The sequence below is a fragment of the Gossypium hirsutum genome, chromosome D04 (genome assembly GCF_007990345.1).
Source record: "Gossypium hirsutum isolate 1008001.06 chromosome D04, Gossypium_hirsutum_v2.1, whole genome shotgun sequence".
In the NCBI taxonomy this organism is placed as follows: Eukaryota; Viridiplantae; Streptophyta; class Magnoliopsida; order Malvales; family Malvaceae; genus Gossypium; species Gossypium hirsutum.
In genome coordinates this window covers 32,650,280-32,668,778 of record NC_053440.1, presented here as the reverse complement: position 1 = coordinate 32,668,778, position 18,499 = coordinate 32,650,280, and the positions used below count along the sequence as shown (strand labels likewise).

General features: G+C 34.4%; 1 non-coding gene across 1 annotated transcript; it reads right to left on the bottom strand.

The window, feature by feature from the left end:
* Positions 1 to 16,704: 16,704 nt before the first annotated feature.
* LOC121216681 (small nucleolar RNA R71) lies at positions 16,705 to 16,810 on the bottom strand. Its single transcript, XR_005912861.1, has one exon. It is a non-coding gene; the product is annotated as a small nucleolar RNA R71 (small nucleolar RNA).
* Positions 16,811 to 18,499: the final 1,689 nt, after the last annotated feature.

Sequence of the window (18,499 nt, the reverse complement as noted above, 5' to 3'; positions counted from 1 at the left end):
ACTGTTCAAGATTTCCCATATGTGTTTCTTGACGAGCCACCAGGATTACTATAAGACCGCGAGGTGGAGTTTGCCATTGAGTTGTACCCTAGCAGTTCTCCAATGTCTATCACACCATATCGCATGGCAGCCAATGGGATGAAGTAGCTGAAAGTGCAACTCCAGGAGCTGCTAGAAAAAGGTTTCATTCGACCTAGCATATCACCTTAGGGTTCGACAGTGCTGTTTGTGAAGAAAAAGGATGGAAGCATGAGGATGTGCATTGACTATAAGCAATTGAATAAGTTGACGATAAAAAAAGTACCCTTTTCCACGGATCAATGACTTGCTTGACCAATTGCAAGGTGCTACTGTATTCTCAAAGATCGACTTGCAATCTGGTATACTCGCGAATTGAAGAATTTCAAGACATACATTTATGGATTTATTGAACTGAGTGTTCCGTGAGTATTTGGATCGATGCGTGGCGGTGTTCATCGATGACATCCTGGTATACTCGCGAATTGAAGAATTTCACGACATACATTTGTGAACGGTGTTGGAGATCTTCCGAGAGAAGTAACTATTTGTGAAGTTCAGTAAGTTTGAATTTTGGCTCAAGGAAGTGACGGTTTTGGTGCACATAATTTCGCCTGATAGGGTTGTTGTGGTCCTAAAGAATATTGAAGCAATTGTGGAATGGAGACCACCAAGTAGTGTGACCAAAGTGTGAAGCTTTTTAGGACTTAAAGGGTACTATCAATGCTTTGATGAAGAGTTCACCAATGCCGTAACACCCATAATGAAGCTACTTCAAAAGAATAAAGATTTTGCGTAGATTGAAGAGCGGAAATGAAGCTTCGACAAGCTTAGAGAGATACTTACCAAAGCACCGATATTGGCTCAACACGAACTAGGAAAATAATTCATGGTCTATAGTGATGCCTCTTACACAAGACTTGGGTGTGCGCTAATGCAAGAAGGGGTGGCAGCTGATGCTTCGATGAAATTGAAGGTTCATGAGCAAAATTACACAGCTCATGATTTGGAGCTAGCAGTTGTGTTGTTCACCTTAAAGATTTGGCGACACTATATTTATGTCAAAAAGTGTGTCATGTATTTTCTTACCCATGTATTTTCTTACCCAGAAAGAATTGAACCTCGTGTATTTTTTTAAAGATTTTCTTACACAGACCATAAAAGCCTCATGTGTTTTCTTACCTAGAAAGAATTGAACCTACAACAAAGGAGGTGGATCAATCTGATGAAAGATTATTACTGCATGATAAAGTATCACCCAAGAAAGGCCAACGTGGTAGCTAATGTGTTCAGCATGAAGTTCATGAGTGAGCTGCAAGCTATGCTAGCGCAGCGAAGTGTGACCAACGATAGAGAATTGCTCATAGAATTGCACGCAAGACCAAAGTTTTCACATGAAATCATGGTGAAACAAGCTTGTGATGAAGAGTTGGCGAAGAGGGAGATTAAAGGGAGCGAGCTTGGATGGGACATTAAGGGGGAAGAAAGGGAACAAGGTCATGTGCCTAACTATTTCTAGTGTTTGAACTATTTTGAGCCATATTTTTCTTTGAACTCATACAATCCTAAACCTCAAAATGTTACAAGCCTAGAATACCAATGTGACTTAAGCGTTCTCTATGCATAATCTTCCAAAATTTCTTACAATTTTATTTAATGAATGTTTTTTATTCACATGATTGTGTCTGCTACATATCTTTTTGATTTATGTTAATGGTGATATTTTTAAACATTTGGTCATGGAAATTATTTCTAATTTGTTAGTAATGTAACTTTTTAAACTAATACTGATTTACTTTAAAAATTCTCAAGGTATTGAACTATCAAGATTTAGTTATATGCGCGATAAGAATTGTTATAGCTTTAATATTTGACAATCATGTTCTTCGTAGAAATAAAATCCAACGGACGTAATATTATTGCATGCTATGTGTCTAGACTTGGTTTGCTTGAGGACAAGCAAAAAGTTAAGTGTGGGTGAGTTTAGGTGTGATGTTCTTATGTACATCCATCTTCACTAACTTTCGCTTGTTTAAAGAAAGAAATTGAGTCATTTTCGTATAAATTTTGTTAATATATGTGTTTTGGTTGCTTGAGGACAAGCAACAAGTTAAATGTGGGGGAGTTTGATCTGCCATAAAGCATACTATTATGTACATCCCTTTTTACACATGATTATAGCTTGTTTAATAGTAAATCAAAGCATTTTAGTATATATTTAGGTTGTTATAGTTAATGTAGTAATTTATGCTTTCTAGTAATTTTTATTACATTTTATATATCTAAATAAGGTTACATGGTCTTGTAGGTCTAGCCGGGAGCTAAATATGCTTATTTGGGCCAAAATTGATTCTTATGAAGGGACACCAAGATGACGATGTCTCAATGTCGAAGACAGAAGCTAAAAACAAGTTTTGGAGCAAAATTGCCTTCGACTTTGCAACATAGCCCTCCTATGTTGTGACATACCCCCTACACAGCCAAAATTCCTACAAGTTGAGCCTATATAAAGGCCATTGTAATTAGGTTAAACACACAATTTTTAGGTTTTGATTCTTAGTTATTTCTTTCATTCTTAGTTTTTATTTAGGTTATTTTATGTTCTTGTAATTGGAAGATCCTATTCCAAAGTGAGACTTTTACGATAGGAGATTGTTCTGAAACCACATTTTCATCGATAAATCTATGAGCATCTCTTTTTTATATTTCTTTTTGTAACATTGTTAGATGAATGCTTGTGTAAAGATTAGAATCAATTTGTGCTTTCTACATATTTTGAATGTTTCAATTGCTTTAACTTAATTAATTGCTTTAATGATAGATTCTCTTAGCGGATTAGTTGTTTGGGAAAGGAAGAACGTGAAACAAACCCTAGGCTTGACAACCCTAGGAAGTCATTTAGGTGGGAATTAACCCAAAATTGGCATGGCCTATCCGTAAGAACCTTAACCCCAATTCGGTCTGGACTGTGAGGTCAGAAGATAAATAGTTATTGTTGACTCATTATTCTAGTGGAAGATCATAAGATCCTGCTAGGGTAGCAACTAGTTGATTGATTAGAACTCTATTTTAATAATTAATTAGGTAAAACAATTGGATCTAGGCTAAAAGAAACTCGCGTAGTCAAAAAAGGAATAGGAAAAGTCGATACAGGAACCTAGGATTAGATTTAGGTTTAGTTAAACTTATTTAGTGTATTATTATCATCTTTCTTCTTGATTAACACTACTAACTCGTGACTCAAGCATATTAGTAATTATTTCCCGTAATTGGCTTGATAACAATTTTCCCTAAACTACAGTCCCTTGGGTATGGTCCTCAAACTACTTACCAAGTGTTTCATTGTAAAAAAACTATATTACAACCTGACCTATATACTTGCGGACACCGCCTCGAATCTATATTTTAGTTGCAGTATTCATACATTAGACGTTAGAATGTCTGAAGGCGATCATCAAGCTAGCATTCAAATGACACATTTGAAGCTCTGTTTCAGTGAAAAAAGAAGCTAACTCCAGGGTCTATTGGACCGTATGAGATCATAGAACGAGTGGGTCTTGCAACTTATCTTCTCAAATTACATTGTGAACTTGAGAAGATTCATGATGTGTTCCATGTGTCAATGTTAAGGAAGTATCAAGCTGACCCATCTCATGTTGTAGCAGCAGAAAAAATTGACGTGTAACATGATTTGACTTATGAAGAGGAATCAGTAAAATTTGTGGCTCACAAGATGAAAGTCTTACAAAGCAAACAAATTCCTTTAGTCAAAGTGTTGTGGCATAACCACAAGACCAATGAAGCTACATGGCAAACCGAGAAAGCCATGAGGGAAAAATACCCTCAACTATTTGAAGGTTAACATTTCAGAGATGAAATGTCTTAAGTGGGGGACAATTGTCACAACACGAAATTGGGGCCAAAAGTTTTAGTCGTGCGGAGGAAGGTTCGCCAATGTTCCTGCGAACTATGATCGGCAAAGTTGGTGTGAATTGGGGGTTCGCAAAAATTTAGGCGAGCTAGGTGTTCGCCAATAAATTTTAGTAAGGGTGTCTACTAGCAGTAGTGTACTCCAAATAAATGGTAAAGGGTTTGTTAGTTCCACTACAAGACAAGTTCATTAATGTGTTGGCGAGCTAGGATTTCACCAGTCTGTTTGGCAAGCTAGGGTTCGTCAGTCTATGTGGCGAACACAGTTCGCCAGATAAGTTGCAAACTAGGTTTGTAGGTCAAAGATACAGTCAGACTCAAATTAGGAAAAAAAAGTGATTTAGTGTACCTAGGATTACTTTACATGCAAGTAACAACTTTCTTAAGTCATATAGGGTATCCAAAGATATCTAATACTCGTAGGTCTATAAATAATACCCTTGATTCCTTGAAATTCTTCATTGAATATTCTGACATAAAAGTGTCTGTTTTGAAGATCCTATCTGTAGCAGTTCGAGTAAGTCCTTGTCTCGTCAAGATTGATTGTCCTTAGAGCTAGGTTCGCATGCATGTGTGAATTTGAAATGTTCTGTTAGTAATATGTTTATTTTTTACGACCAACTGAACCGTCTTCTAGCAAGGGTAAAGGCAAAGCCAAAATCATTTAAGTTCTCTGTTTCTGCTGAGTGATCAGGTTTCATTATGAGTATGTTTTGTACTAAGTTTTAAAAAGTGTGAGTGATTGGTAACTGTCAGTTTCTGGGTTTTCAATGGTATTCTGATTATGATCACTAATAGCTATGGGTTTCTAAAGGAAACATTGTTTTCAAAACCCAAAAGTAAGATTTCTAAAAGCTCTATTTTAAGCTATGAACTCTGCTTTCAAAATTACAATTTTGGAAAGATGATTTTAAAGGACAATTTTAGGTGAGCTTCTATGCGAGCTTTTGATAATAAGAATGTTATGAAAGAACGATTTTAAATTGTGTTTTTGAACGGCACTTAACGTGTGAGATTTTTATAAGCTAATGTTTTAGCTCTCGGTTTGGCTTTGCTTTATGCGAGCTCTCTATTTGGCTCTGATTTGTACGAGCTCTTTGTTTGGTTTGCTTTGTGCGAACTCTCCATTTAGCCTTACTATAGTGGAGAGCTCAACCATGGTACTATTGTGGAATGATTTTGTGACTAAATGCGTTTATAATTAATAGGTGAGAAGCTAGAATTTAATTATAAATCATTTGAGCTTCAATTGCATATGTTCAATTAGTTACTCCTCCTGCTTGTTGAAAATGGAAATGAATTGCATGTTGAATCAAATGAACAGAAATGAATTGAAATGCTAAAAATAGAGAAATGGAATCATTTGGAAACGAACGTGGTTTTCTCCGAAATGAAAATGAAAATGACCTGAAAAACGAATATCTGTTTCCAAATTAAATGAAGTTCGAAAATAGAAATAAATCATTTGGTCATAGTGAACCGTTGATTGAAGAACTATTAAATATATTTTCTCATAGATTCTTTTACAGTAAAGATGTCATAATTTTAACGAAATTATAATTGGGTTGATAAAATTATTTAATTTGAATTATATTGAAGTTTATTTTTTAAAATAAAAAAAATATTGGGTTGGATCAAATTATAATGTATTGGGTTAAAAGCCCAGGAAGTACCTAGAATTGGATCTGATATGGAAGAGGCCCAAAAGCATTTTATGTAATAAGGTGGGATGACAAACCCTAGTATTATTAACTACGGTTGTTGCCCCCTATACTCCTAGTTAGACTAGAAGTTCATTTTTCTAGTTGAAATAAACTTCTACCATTCAACAAGGGTTCTACCTTCTCTCCATATAAATAGATGACATCGGTAGGACTATTAACACAATTTTCAGATATCATTATTCAATCCAAAAATAAAGATACTTTTATTCTCTAAGAATAAAATATATTTTCTAATATAACGATTTTGTTGGTTTCTATTTGAAAAGAGATTTTCGTTTTTACATCAAAAAAAGAAAACTATTTCTAGTTTTTTCTTTGATTAGAATCATTCGAGCCCACACTTGAAGTAGTTTGTGGCACGAGAAAAGAAGAGAAGATCATTTGGTTGAAATTCGGGAACACCAAGGATCCGTCTATCCGAAAACATAGGTGCGAATTTGGTCTAGGTTTTATTGGTATAAATATTGCAAAACGAGTCTGTTTTCAAATTTTTATTTTCCGCTGTGTGAGAAAACTATTTTTGAGCCGAATTTTTTCCAACAATTGGTATCAAAGTGCTAGGTTGTGCTACGTTTGTAGTGTAAATTGAGACAAATTCTCTCTCTTCTTCATGTATGATTATATTTAATAAGATGTGACATTCTTATAATTGTATGTATGTTTAGTGAAATGTATGCGAAAGAATGTGTGATATTATTTTATTATTATCGATTATAAAGTAATTTTGTCAAAGTTATGATTCCTAGAAATTTAAATGTAATTTATTATTATCTCGGGCATGTATATTTTAAATTGTGGACTATCATCTCCATATAAGGTTTTATTTTGTTATTTATTTAGAATAAAATATGTGAATCGAAAATAGAGATAGGAATTTTGTAATATTTTCCCAACGAAATCTGGAGAATCGAGATGCATCTAGACCAAATGAGACAACGCAAACCAAACCTAGCCAAATTGGCATGAAATTGAGGGTGGTCCAGCAATAGAAGGCTTTCGGTGGTGGTCGATGGCAAGGGCCGACGGTGGCCCAGTAGTGGTCGACGATGACACGAAAATGATAGTGGAAAGATGGTAGTGACAGAAATGTGAATCGATACAACAATAGTAACCCGTGGTGACAAAATTAAATACTCAAAGTATGATTTGGGGTGAATTTCGTAATTTTTATTTTTCTAAGATGTAATCTTGGAAATTTTGGCAAGTTAGAGTCATTTAAATTTTATTCTTTTATACTTATGAGATAAGCATGATGATATTTATATAATTGCGAATATATGTTCATGCATATATAAGATAAGCATGCCATATAGATTAGGGAATAATGCTACATGTAACACCCATCAGCGGATCAAATTGTTGGACCCAAACTATGGAATGTTACCACCAATACTGGAACAAGCCATATACAATTCATAGTAATTAATTCATTCCATCACCGATTCATGACATAATTCCACGCATAACATAATATCCAATCAAAATCAGGCTTGAATTGAGCTTATGAAAGCTCTTGAGTTATCCCAAGCATGAAGGAGGACCAGCTACAAACTTTTCAAAATCTGAGTATAGGTACGATACTAAGGCCAGGTACCGATACAATTTTTAGGCTCCATGTTTCATTAAAAATCAAGTTCAATTTAAAGGTATCGATACTAGTCTTGAAGTACCAATACTTATCATTATGTATCGATACCTTAATTTAGTATCGATATCATTTTGACATTCTGTTTTACAAAACATAGAAACATATGTTCAATAGTATCGATACCCTTGTAAAGTATCAATATTTTAGACCAGCATCGGTACCAAATTGACATTCGATGTTTTGAAAATCAACTAAAAAATACAAAGTACCAATACCTTTACCTAGGATATTGATACCTTGTTGCCAAAATTCCAAAACTCTCTCATTTGGGTCCCTTTCTATGCCTAAACCAAACCTTACCTTAAATGGTGCCTTAGGTACACTTAAAACCTACACAAAATAATCCCAAAACATACACAAGCATTCATTTATACAATTCCAACATCAACTAAACTATTATGCCATAGTTTAACACCATAATCTACCAAATAATTTATCTAAATGCAACTAAACTTCCAAGTTATCAACCATTCAAACAATCCAAAACATAACATGTAATCATCCTTCTAAACATCTAACCAATATGCCACAATTGGAACCAATTCACGTCATACCTAGTTATACCATTTCATGCACTTAACTATTCATTTCTTCAATTCAATTCATGATCAATTATGCAACAATAGATATCGACATTCATACTATACTTGTGCACATATACCATTTTCCAATTACATTATAACTTCAATAACAAGTTCCAAATCAAAATTAGCATTATAAGGTGACATGAAAACCCTAAGTACATGCCACATATAGTCGAGTTTAAATGATAAAAAATTTGTCGAATCAGGTGATGGATAGTGTGTGCTCCTCGAGGATGTGATCAACACATTCCACAAGTCAAAATCTATACGAAAAGAAAAGCAACATAGTAAGTAATGCTTAGTAAGCAAATATGTATAGAAACATTTAATTTACCTAATATGGCAAATACATATGTTAAAATAATGTGTATAATCAAGTTTACCTAACACATCAAAACATAATCACAACAACATGAGCTTGATTCACATTCATTCATGTAAGATATCAAGTAAAAGCATAACATTTCATATCTTCCAAATTCAATTTAATCTCAACTCAACCATATTTATATACTTAATTTGTCATTAAACCCTTCACTTTGCTACCTTTGATCATTAAGCACATTACATGATCAATTTCCACCTTTTTTATCTTGTAAGTTGCTCAAACACCGTAAAAGAACTCAAATACATAAGTACTAATCACATCTAATGCTCATCTAAGCTAAACATATTTGCTTGTGTCAGGTTACCCGTCTGGGCTAAAAATTTTATAGACACATCAAATAGCTTGGCTAAAGCTATAATGTACAGGTCAGGTTACCTGTCTGGGCTGAACGTTTAAAACAACCTTAGGTTGCTCGTTCAAGCTGAGGATATCTTAGTGTCAGGCTACTAGTCTAGGCTAAACATTTATCGAAACATCAAATAGCTTGGCCCAAGGCTATAAAAATACATGTAAGGTTACCCATCCGGGCAAAACATATAAATTGACATCAAGTTACTCGTCCGAACTAAACCTATGTCACATGTATCATCAAGTCTGTAACAAATGCTGGATCTCGGAATCATCAGAAATCAACTTTTAACCATGTGTATGATACATTTACGAAGTTTTATTAGGGTAATTTCCATCATGTAAGTTCATATTTATCCCTTTTCAATTTAATCCTTATCTCACCCTTTAGTGCTCAATTGTAACAATTCAAAGTTCACTAGAACTTATAAATAAACTTTCACAATTTAATATACATAAGGATCAAAGCATAATTACACCATATAAACTTACCTAGTAAAAACAAAAACTGATAAGGTATGTGGGACTAATTTGTAATTTCTCCTTTTCTCGATTATCTTTCAATTGACTCAATTCTTGGTCATGCAAATGGTCGAACCTTGAATCTTAACAACAATGGCTTCTTTAAGGTTTTTGGTTTCTAAACGGTGGAGAGAAGTAAATATGAAAGATGATGACTTTGTTTCTAATATTATTAACATATAGAATATAATTAAATTAAATTTTATAACATGTAATTCACTCAAAATAAGCATCTAATTGTCCACTACTATTTAAAATGGTCTAATTTTGACTTTGGCCCTGGGTATAATATTATTAACCCCATTTAATAGATAAAAATAAATAGCGATTAACTTTTACCACTTTTACAATTTACACTTTGTACCTTAATTAGTCCCTAATTCAACAAAATTACTTACTAAAAATTCAATTCACCTGTATAATAACTCTGTAAATATTTAATAAAAATATTTACGAGCTTGGTTTACGAAAGCGAGATCGCAATACCTCATTTTTTGACACCAATAACTTTAGGGTCATTACATTTGTATCTTAGTTAACTATCCGTTCAATAAAATTACTCGACCAGAATTCAATATAATACAATAATAGGCTCATAAATATTAAATAATAATATTTGTAGACCCGATCATCAGAAAATTGGGTTCTGGAACCACCATTCTCGGTAGCACTAAAAAACTGGTTGTTAACCACATGTACTTGTCATGCATATATTGATCATTCATAATTGAAACCGAAAATTAAAAACCTTACATGTTTTTAAAATATTGAGTGGGAAAAGGTCCCTAAACAAGACCTATGGCCTCTATCAATGGTCTCGTGTGATGGCATGAACGGATCTGCCCTAAGGTAGACGTTATCATGTGAATTTTAGTGAGGAGATTTCCTGAAAGTAAGCAGCACTTTCTTATAATTGTATGATAGTTGGAACGGCCTCTGTGGTAGGCATTATCATGTAATATATCAAGATATTTTGTCTTCAAAGAGGACAACTAGTAATTCTAATTTAAAGAGTTATCTTAAGTACTTTTTAACATATAATTTGTGCAAATTTTGAGTCATTTATAATGTTTTCATAGTTTTTGTTCATTATTTTGCAAAAATTATTTATTATTTTGCAAAAATTTTTTTGTATTATGAATTTATGTTATTTTAATAAATTTTATGCTAAATACCATGTTTTTATATGTTTTGAGGGCCATTTGGGAAGAGTCTGGGAAAAGTCATATATTAAGTAGAGTTGTTAATTTTCTAAGAGTCTCGAGAATTGTCATTGGGACCTCAAAATGAATTAAGGCCTAATTTGGCAAAACTTGAACATAAAAATGCAATCATAAAGGAGCAAAAACCCAACCGATTGGCCCAACAAGAAAGCCCAATTGATTCTTCAAGCTACCAACGACTAGGGAGACTTGGTCTCACTCTATCCTAACACTCCACCTTGAAAGAAGGAGTCAAGCAACCGCTCAAGGAGGAATTTGAATGGAACGACAACTCCTCTCCACCCAAAATAGCAATTTGACTTTGTCCTTTCCTATTCCTGGGGCCGGCCACTAGAGGGAAAAAATAGGGATTTTGAATTCTATTTTTAGCCATGATGGTTGAGAACTCCAAGTATAAATGGAGCACTCATTTCACATCAAAGGGGCATCCAACTCTTTAGAATAAGTCATCCTATGAACCCTAAAAAATTTCCACCATTCTTTTCATCATTTTTCCAACATAATTTGTGCCAAACACACAAACCTTGTATCATTTTTTCTTCTTCATTCAAGAGAAAAAACATAGATTTAAGAGAGTAAAAAAAAAAGACTTGAGAACTGTCACACCAAAATCCGGAGGATATTTTGCATTAATGGAATAAGAAAAGGATGAAGGAAGAGTAACACAACCGTGTCAATAGATCCATACGATTGGCTCTATCTTCTCTCTTTTTTTCTTTACTCTTGTGAAGTTGATAAACATGGTTGCTTTTTTATTATTCTGTTTTTCATTCAAAGATTATAGCTTAAATTTTTTCGATGCTAGATTATTACAATTCTTTATTTAATACTATTTCTACTTTGCTGATATGTTTTGTCCATCATGTAAAATCATGTATGTTCTTCTTACATTATAAAGTTTTAGAAAGCATTTGAATTGATTATTTCATCCAACAAGATGGTAATTAACGGACACAATATTTGAATGGTGCATGTTTGGTTGTTTAATGATTAATAATCAGATTTATAATGGTGCGTAGCAATATATATTACCTTGCATAGCCACTTTTAGGAGAAATCTTGCTTAAGTTGGTAAATAATTGATTTGCCAACGGATATACTGTAACATTGTCAACACTATTGTAAATATTATTAATTTAAAGAAAAGTAATTAATTTGGCTATTTCATGTCATAGTTGTAAATCTTGTGATTGTTGTTTTAATTTTGTGATCATATTTTGTTTACCTTGATAATATTTTAGATTTAATTTAGTGATAGTAGATTTAAATCACCTCTTATTATTTTTCCCTTCCCAAATTTTGAATATTAATTCCATAAATATTCTACTCTTCATATACAATCTTTGTGGAGACGATACTCAATAGTTATCACTTTATTACTTGTTAACGATTGTATATACTTGCACACTTCCACGAAAGAAGTTTTTGGCGTCGTTGTCAAGGACTGTTATTCTATTTAGATCTAACATCCTAGAATAGGGCCTAGGAGTTTGAGGTTTGGTGAGCAGGTACACCAGAAGGTTTGGCGACCTGGTGTTCGCCAGTAGATCTGGCAACTTTGTGTTCTCCAGTAGGCCTGGCGAGTTTGTATTCGCCAGTAGGCTTGGTGAATTGATGATTGCCAATAAGCCCAGCAAACTGGGCTACGCCAATATGCCTAGTAAATTGGAGTTTGCCAGAGGGTCTGGCAAATTGAGGTCACCAATGGATTTAGCGAACTATGATCGTTAGTGGGCCTAGTGAGCTAAGGTCGCTAGTGGGCTTAGCGAGCTATAATCACTATTTTAGGCCAAGATTCAAAAGTAGGAGCAGTCAAAGGGTAATTATACCAAATTTAAGAAAGTCAACTTACTTTTCTTTTCGTAACACCATCCATGCACGTAACTATTTTCGACTTCTACTATGACTAGGTATCCTAAGTATATCAGAACACTTAATTCCTATAAATTAAGTTCTTTCCATCAAAATTATTTGTTTTTTAATGATAAAATTCCCTCAAATTTCTCCCTCGAATATCTTGTTGTCAAGTTTGTACCCAGAACTAAGCTCTTACAACTTATGGTAAGACTCTGTTTCTTTAGAAGGTTTGAGACTAGGTTCGTCAAATTACTAGTATATGTGAACCTGGGTACGCTTGTGTTTATGTATGAGTTTTTATATGTTTTTTCTATTAGTGACTTCTATATGTTTTTGAAATTGTGAAACTAACAAAACCATCTACAAGCAAATATAAAGGAAAGATAAATCTTGTTTAAAAGCTTTCAACAATTTGGTGAGTGTTCAGAGATCACCACATGTATGTGCGAACCATAGTGCTAATCGAGAGCTTAGGGTTTTAAACATAAGTTCTGAGTGTAACTACTTTCTAAACTCTACTTTGTGAATATGTTAAATATGTGTTGTTGTTAATGACCAGTGATATGTGAGCTCCTCATAATTTTCTAGCTCTTTGTTTGACATGATATAATAGCATGCCATAGGATTGTGAGTACTCACCTTATGTTTTGTGATTTGGGTGAAAGGTCCTGGGACAAGATGGAGAGGTAAGGGGATGTTGAGCTAAGCTCCATTCAATGGGATCTGTTGGTGTGATTGGAGAGTGTTTAGTTTTATGCTACACTTATGGGACATGTTAAGACTCATTGAGTCATTCTGAGGCGTTATAAGGAGATCTGCTTATCCAATAGGAAAAGAACATGTTAATAAGTTAGTGTTTTTCCAAATTACTATGTTTTACTATTTTTATGCTATCTGATAATAAGTATCCACAAACTAGGCTTCATGTAAGTATGGTGAACCCTTTTCGTACTTCTGTGACTTTGCCAAAGCTATTGTTTAACTTATGTTTTGTGCATGTTGTGTAGTTATTATTTCCTATATATTCACTGATTTCGTAAGAGCTCACACTGTAACAGCCCGCTTGTTGAAACCTTAGTGTTTGGATACTATATAGGTAAATAAGGTGGATAAGATAAGTTTTGAATAGGTATAGTGTTAGAACTAAACTAAGTATGAGAACCCTCTGAGCACACCTATGACACCTTGATGTTGGCGAGCACTAGTTTGACACATAATGATAAAGAAGTGTGACTGGTTAGGAAGGATTCGCCCAAAACTTCGCTGGCACATAAAATGAATGGTGAACCCTGTATAGTTACAATGGATGAATAGAAAGGCTATTATGTGCCAAAGTATGTGGTAATCTGTGCTAATTAGTGATTTCTTCATACCAAAGCAATTGTCGTTGCAATCTCTGAGAAGAACTTAGTACTGGAGCTTAAGCTGCTATTAAGGTTAATAGATGAGTATGTAGACTGAGTCTTACATTTATGTTGTAGTCTAGACATTTCTGTGCTAATTGACTAAAGAATGAAACTATAACTAGTAAAGCATGACTCTATGACTCTGAAAATGAAAGGAACGGTATGTGTTCATATATGTCTATCATGAGTTAGTCACTGTCTAAACAAGTCTGTTGAGAAAGTGTCTATCATGAGTAAATCATTGCATGAAGAGTCATTGCATTAAGTTTTAAGGGAATGTTTTACATGTTTAGATGCACGAATGCATCTGTTATGAAGAAGTCTGAAAGGAATAAGTTTGTCAAGCATGAGTCTGCATGATGAGTACGTGTTTGTCTCTAAAATTTTCTAAAGGGGTCCGTTGGGACTAAAACACGAAATTCAAACTAAAAGGGTCCTTCATGACTAAAAACACGAATCTCTGATAAGGACAAGTCCACCCATGGAACTCTGAAAACCATATAGTGTAAGACCATGCCTAGGCCATGGCATCATATGGAACATATAAATGACGGTTGGGTGAGTACTAGCGATTAGGGACAAACCTCACAATGGTGAGTTTAGGAAAATCCCTATTGTCAAAAACACCAATTTCCGTATAAGTGAGCCTTTGTGGCTATCTCTGAATGGACACCTTTGTGGCTATCTCTGTTATAATGAAGCATTTGTGGGGACCACTATTAAAAGGAAGCTTTTATGGCTATCTCAGTTGAATGAATGCTTTTGTGGTGATCTCTATTATAAGGAAACCTTTATGACTCTTTCTATTAGAAAGGAATGCTCTATGGCTATCTTTGGAAAGGACGCCTTCACGATGTAATCTGAAGAATGGATCTCATAATGACCATTTGAAGATAACGCCTATGAGCAGACTCTAAATCAATGATGGACATGGGATTTTGAGACTTGGCAAGCACGAATGAGCTAGGAAAGAAATCCCAATATAGAAGGTCATGGCGGAGTCTGTACAATTGATCGGGTCAAAGTTATGAATGAGAAACAAATGATAAGATCCTTGAATAAGGGCTGAGGTAAAAGAGGGTTTTCTCACTAAGTTCTATTGAACTTACCCATTTATGTTTTATGTTTCAAGTAAAGGAAGCGCCAGGAGGGATGACGTCAAGGCTACGCTAAAGGAGTGGCGAAGAGGGCACTCATGCATACAAAGCGCAGGTTGCACGAGTGTGTTGAGTCCTATAGAAACATTTTTGTAAGTCTTGAAAATTGTTTTGTAAACTTTATATAGTGAATAGACCATTTTGGTCAATAATGAAGTCAGCAATAGTACTTAGAGGTAGAATAAGGGAGAAACATTGCAAGCCAAAGTGATGTGTAATTATTTTTGTAAGTTTTGTACACGTTGCTCACTAAAATGTAACGTTTTTGGTTAGTATTATTAATAAAATGTATTTCTTTGTAAATTTGTATGTTTTAACCATGTACAAGTCTGTAATAGTAATGTAACACCTAAGATCTTGATCCAGTGAATCGGGTCGGGTTAAGGGCGTTACACACACACACTTCTTCCTAACATTGTAGATAGTTAGATCGTATAATGAGTAGTAGTGAGGCAAGTGATCCAGGAGGAGCATAAAAAATAGAAAGGTAGTACAAGCGAACTCTGGACTAAAGGTAATGTAGGATATTCTACTTCGTCTTAGATGTATATTTATGATGACTTCTTCGATTGTTCTAGGACTTAGTATTTTATGTTTTCTTCTGTTTACCTTTATTTTTTTATTTGTGAACCGATAAATACTCAATAAACACATATGAATTTTGAGTATAAGTATATAGTCCAAGTTTGATTAATGTTTACCTATTTTACAAATTCAAATTTAAGTAATTAGTTTCCTAAGCATAATGTTCACCATATGCAACAGCACGAAATACTCAAAATTGGAAAACTTATTTATAGTTCACCAAGGTTGTCGTGAAGTGACAAGGATGGCGAACTGTACAGGGTTTAAACTTTAGCAATTAGTGAACTAGTTTTGTGAACCTTTAATGAATTTTGATATGAAGATTATGAGGAACCCTAGGAACTAAGTTTGCAGAATCTAAATATAGGGGTAGTTCACAAAACATAACATATTTAATGAGTCTTACTATGTGAAGCCTTAGAATGTTCGAGTTGCTTTAGGAGGGAACCTTAATGATGAGAATGTGAATAACGTTTCCTTAAACTAGAATACCAAGTACGTTAAGTGTTTTAAGGTAGGTACCTTTATGATATTTTGTTTCATAACTTAAGCATATTTTGTGTTTTAACTTGTGGTGTGTTGGAGGTTAGGTTGGGTGTTGATGAAGAGTCACTTAGATGGCTAACGTGGTGTTCTATAGCTCAGGTTCGGCAATAGGTTTGGGTATGAGGTGTTACATTAGTCATTATCTATGAAGTTTATTTCACATTTTGGCTTATTTTTATTTCTCTGTTAATTTTTATCTAATTTATTACTTTTATTTTTCTGGTGTTTATGAACATAGACCGAATCATCGATCTGTTGCCAATTGACCCTGAAATAGAATATACCTTTTGATAAAAAAAGAAGATAAGCAACCTAAATATGAATCGTAGATATGAATCCTAATCAAAGAGAAGATGAAGCAAGTAATACTCAATTTCCAATCCCTGCTGTTGATGATAGAGATCGTGCTATCCATCAATACGTTGTGCCACTCTTTTAAGAGTTCAATCCAGGAATTGGAAGACCTGGTATTGAGGCACAATTGTTTCATTTAAAACTACTAATGTTTCAAATGCTTCAAACAATGGGGCAATTTAATGGGATGCCCAATGAAGATCCACACCATCACCTTCGATTATTTCTGCAGGTTAGTGATTCATATAGATTGGCAATAGTCAGAAAAAACACGATGCGGTTGAAATTATTTCCATTCTCATTGAGGGATAAAGAACGAGCAAGGTTAAATTTTTACCACTTGGTTCAATGATTACTTGGCAGGATTTGGTTGAACGATTCCAGATGAAGTATTTTCCACCAAGTAAGAATGCCAAGCTTAGGAATGAGATTACCACATTCCAACAGTGCGATCATGAATCCTAATATGAGGCATGGGAACGTTTCAAGGTGTTGTTGCAAAAGTTCCACATCATGTTATTCCATACTGTATCCAGTTGGAGGCTTTCAACAATGGTCTTAACGCAATACTAGAATGGTTGTAGATACATCTGCAAATGGTGCCCTTCTATCAAAATCATATAATAAGGCTTATGAGATTCTTGATAGAATTTCTAACAACAATTAGCAATGCTCAAACAATAGATCAGTCACAGGAAGAAGAGTATCAGGTGTACATGAAGTTGATGTATTCACTTTATTAGCAACTCATGTATCTTTTATGAACAATACGCTGAAGAATTTTACTAATAATGATTTCAATACTAACATGGCAGGACAACAACTGAATCAATTCGAGAATATTTCATGTGTTTACTATGGAGATGGTCATACGTTTGAGAATTGCCTATCAAATCTAGAACCCATCTACTATATCAGTAACCAAAGCCAGAATAGGAACGGTCCAGGTACGTAATCAAATTTTTACAACCCTTCATGGCGAAATCATCCAAATTTCTCCAAGAGCAACCAAGGGGTTGGTCCTAGTAACACTCTAAAAAACCTCCAGTAACTGAATCTTCAGATAGCCTAGAGAATTTGATGAAAGCTTACTTGGAAAAGAATGACACCCTGATCCAAGGTCAGCCTACAACATTGAAAAATCTAGAGAACTAAGTGGGATAGCTAGCCAACGAGCTTAGAAGCCGATCGTAAGGTACTTTGCCAAGTGATACTGAAAATCTAAGGAATTTGGGTCAGGAGCATTGTAAAGTTGTCACTTTGAGAAGTGGTAGGATGTTGGAACCTAAAATTGTCGAGGTTGAAGTCAAGCCTACTAAAGATAAGAACAAAAAGAATGATCAATCAAACATTGAAATCCCTACCCCACAAAAGGTCGACCCGATGAACCCCAATGAGGTAAACCCATAGCCAATTATGCTTGATAATTCAACATCTGTTTCAAATACAGAGAAATTGTTGTGGAAAATTTGTCCAGTCACCAAGGTCCCACCACCTCCATATCCTCAAAGACTATAGCAGCAAAGGAAGAGGTACAGTTCAAGAACTTTTAGATGTTCTAAAAAAGCTTCATATCAATATCCTGTTGGCGGATGCTCTAGAATAGATGCCCAACTACTTTGAATTCATGAAAGGCATTTAAAAAAAATCAAAGGTCTGGGGAATTTTAGACAGATGAATTGACAAAAGAATGTAGCGTGTTCTTACAAAAACAACTTACCTCATAAGAAGAAAGATCCAAGAAGCTTTACCATAACTTGTAGCATTAGAGATTCCTATTATGGTATGGCTCTATATGATTTAGGAGCGAGCCTCAACCTGATGCCTATGTCAATATTTAGGCAATTAGGGATTGGTCAAGTTAGGCCAACAAAAGTGACACTTTAACTTGAAGATATATCTTTAGCACACCCGAAAGGGAAAATTGAATATGTTTTGGTAATAAGTTTATTTTTCTAGCTAAATTTATTATATTATATTTTGAAGCAAACAAAAAGGTACTATTCATCCATAGGAGTCCTTCTCTACCAACTGAAAAGACGTTACTAAATGTGAAAAAAGGAGAACTCACTATAGAGTTCAAGATGATCAGGAGAATTTTAACATACTCAAAACCATGATATTTTTCGATGTGGTTGATGATTGTTCTTTGATGTCCGAGTTAATAAATGTGCATAGTACTACACATGCGACCTATCATTCGGGTACA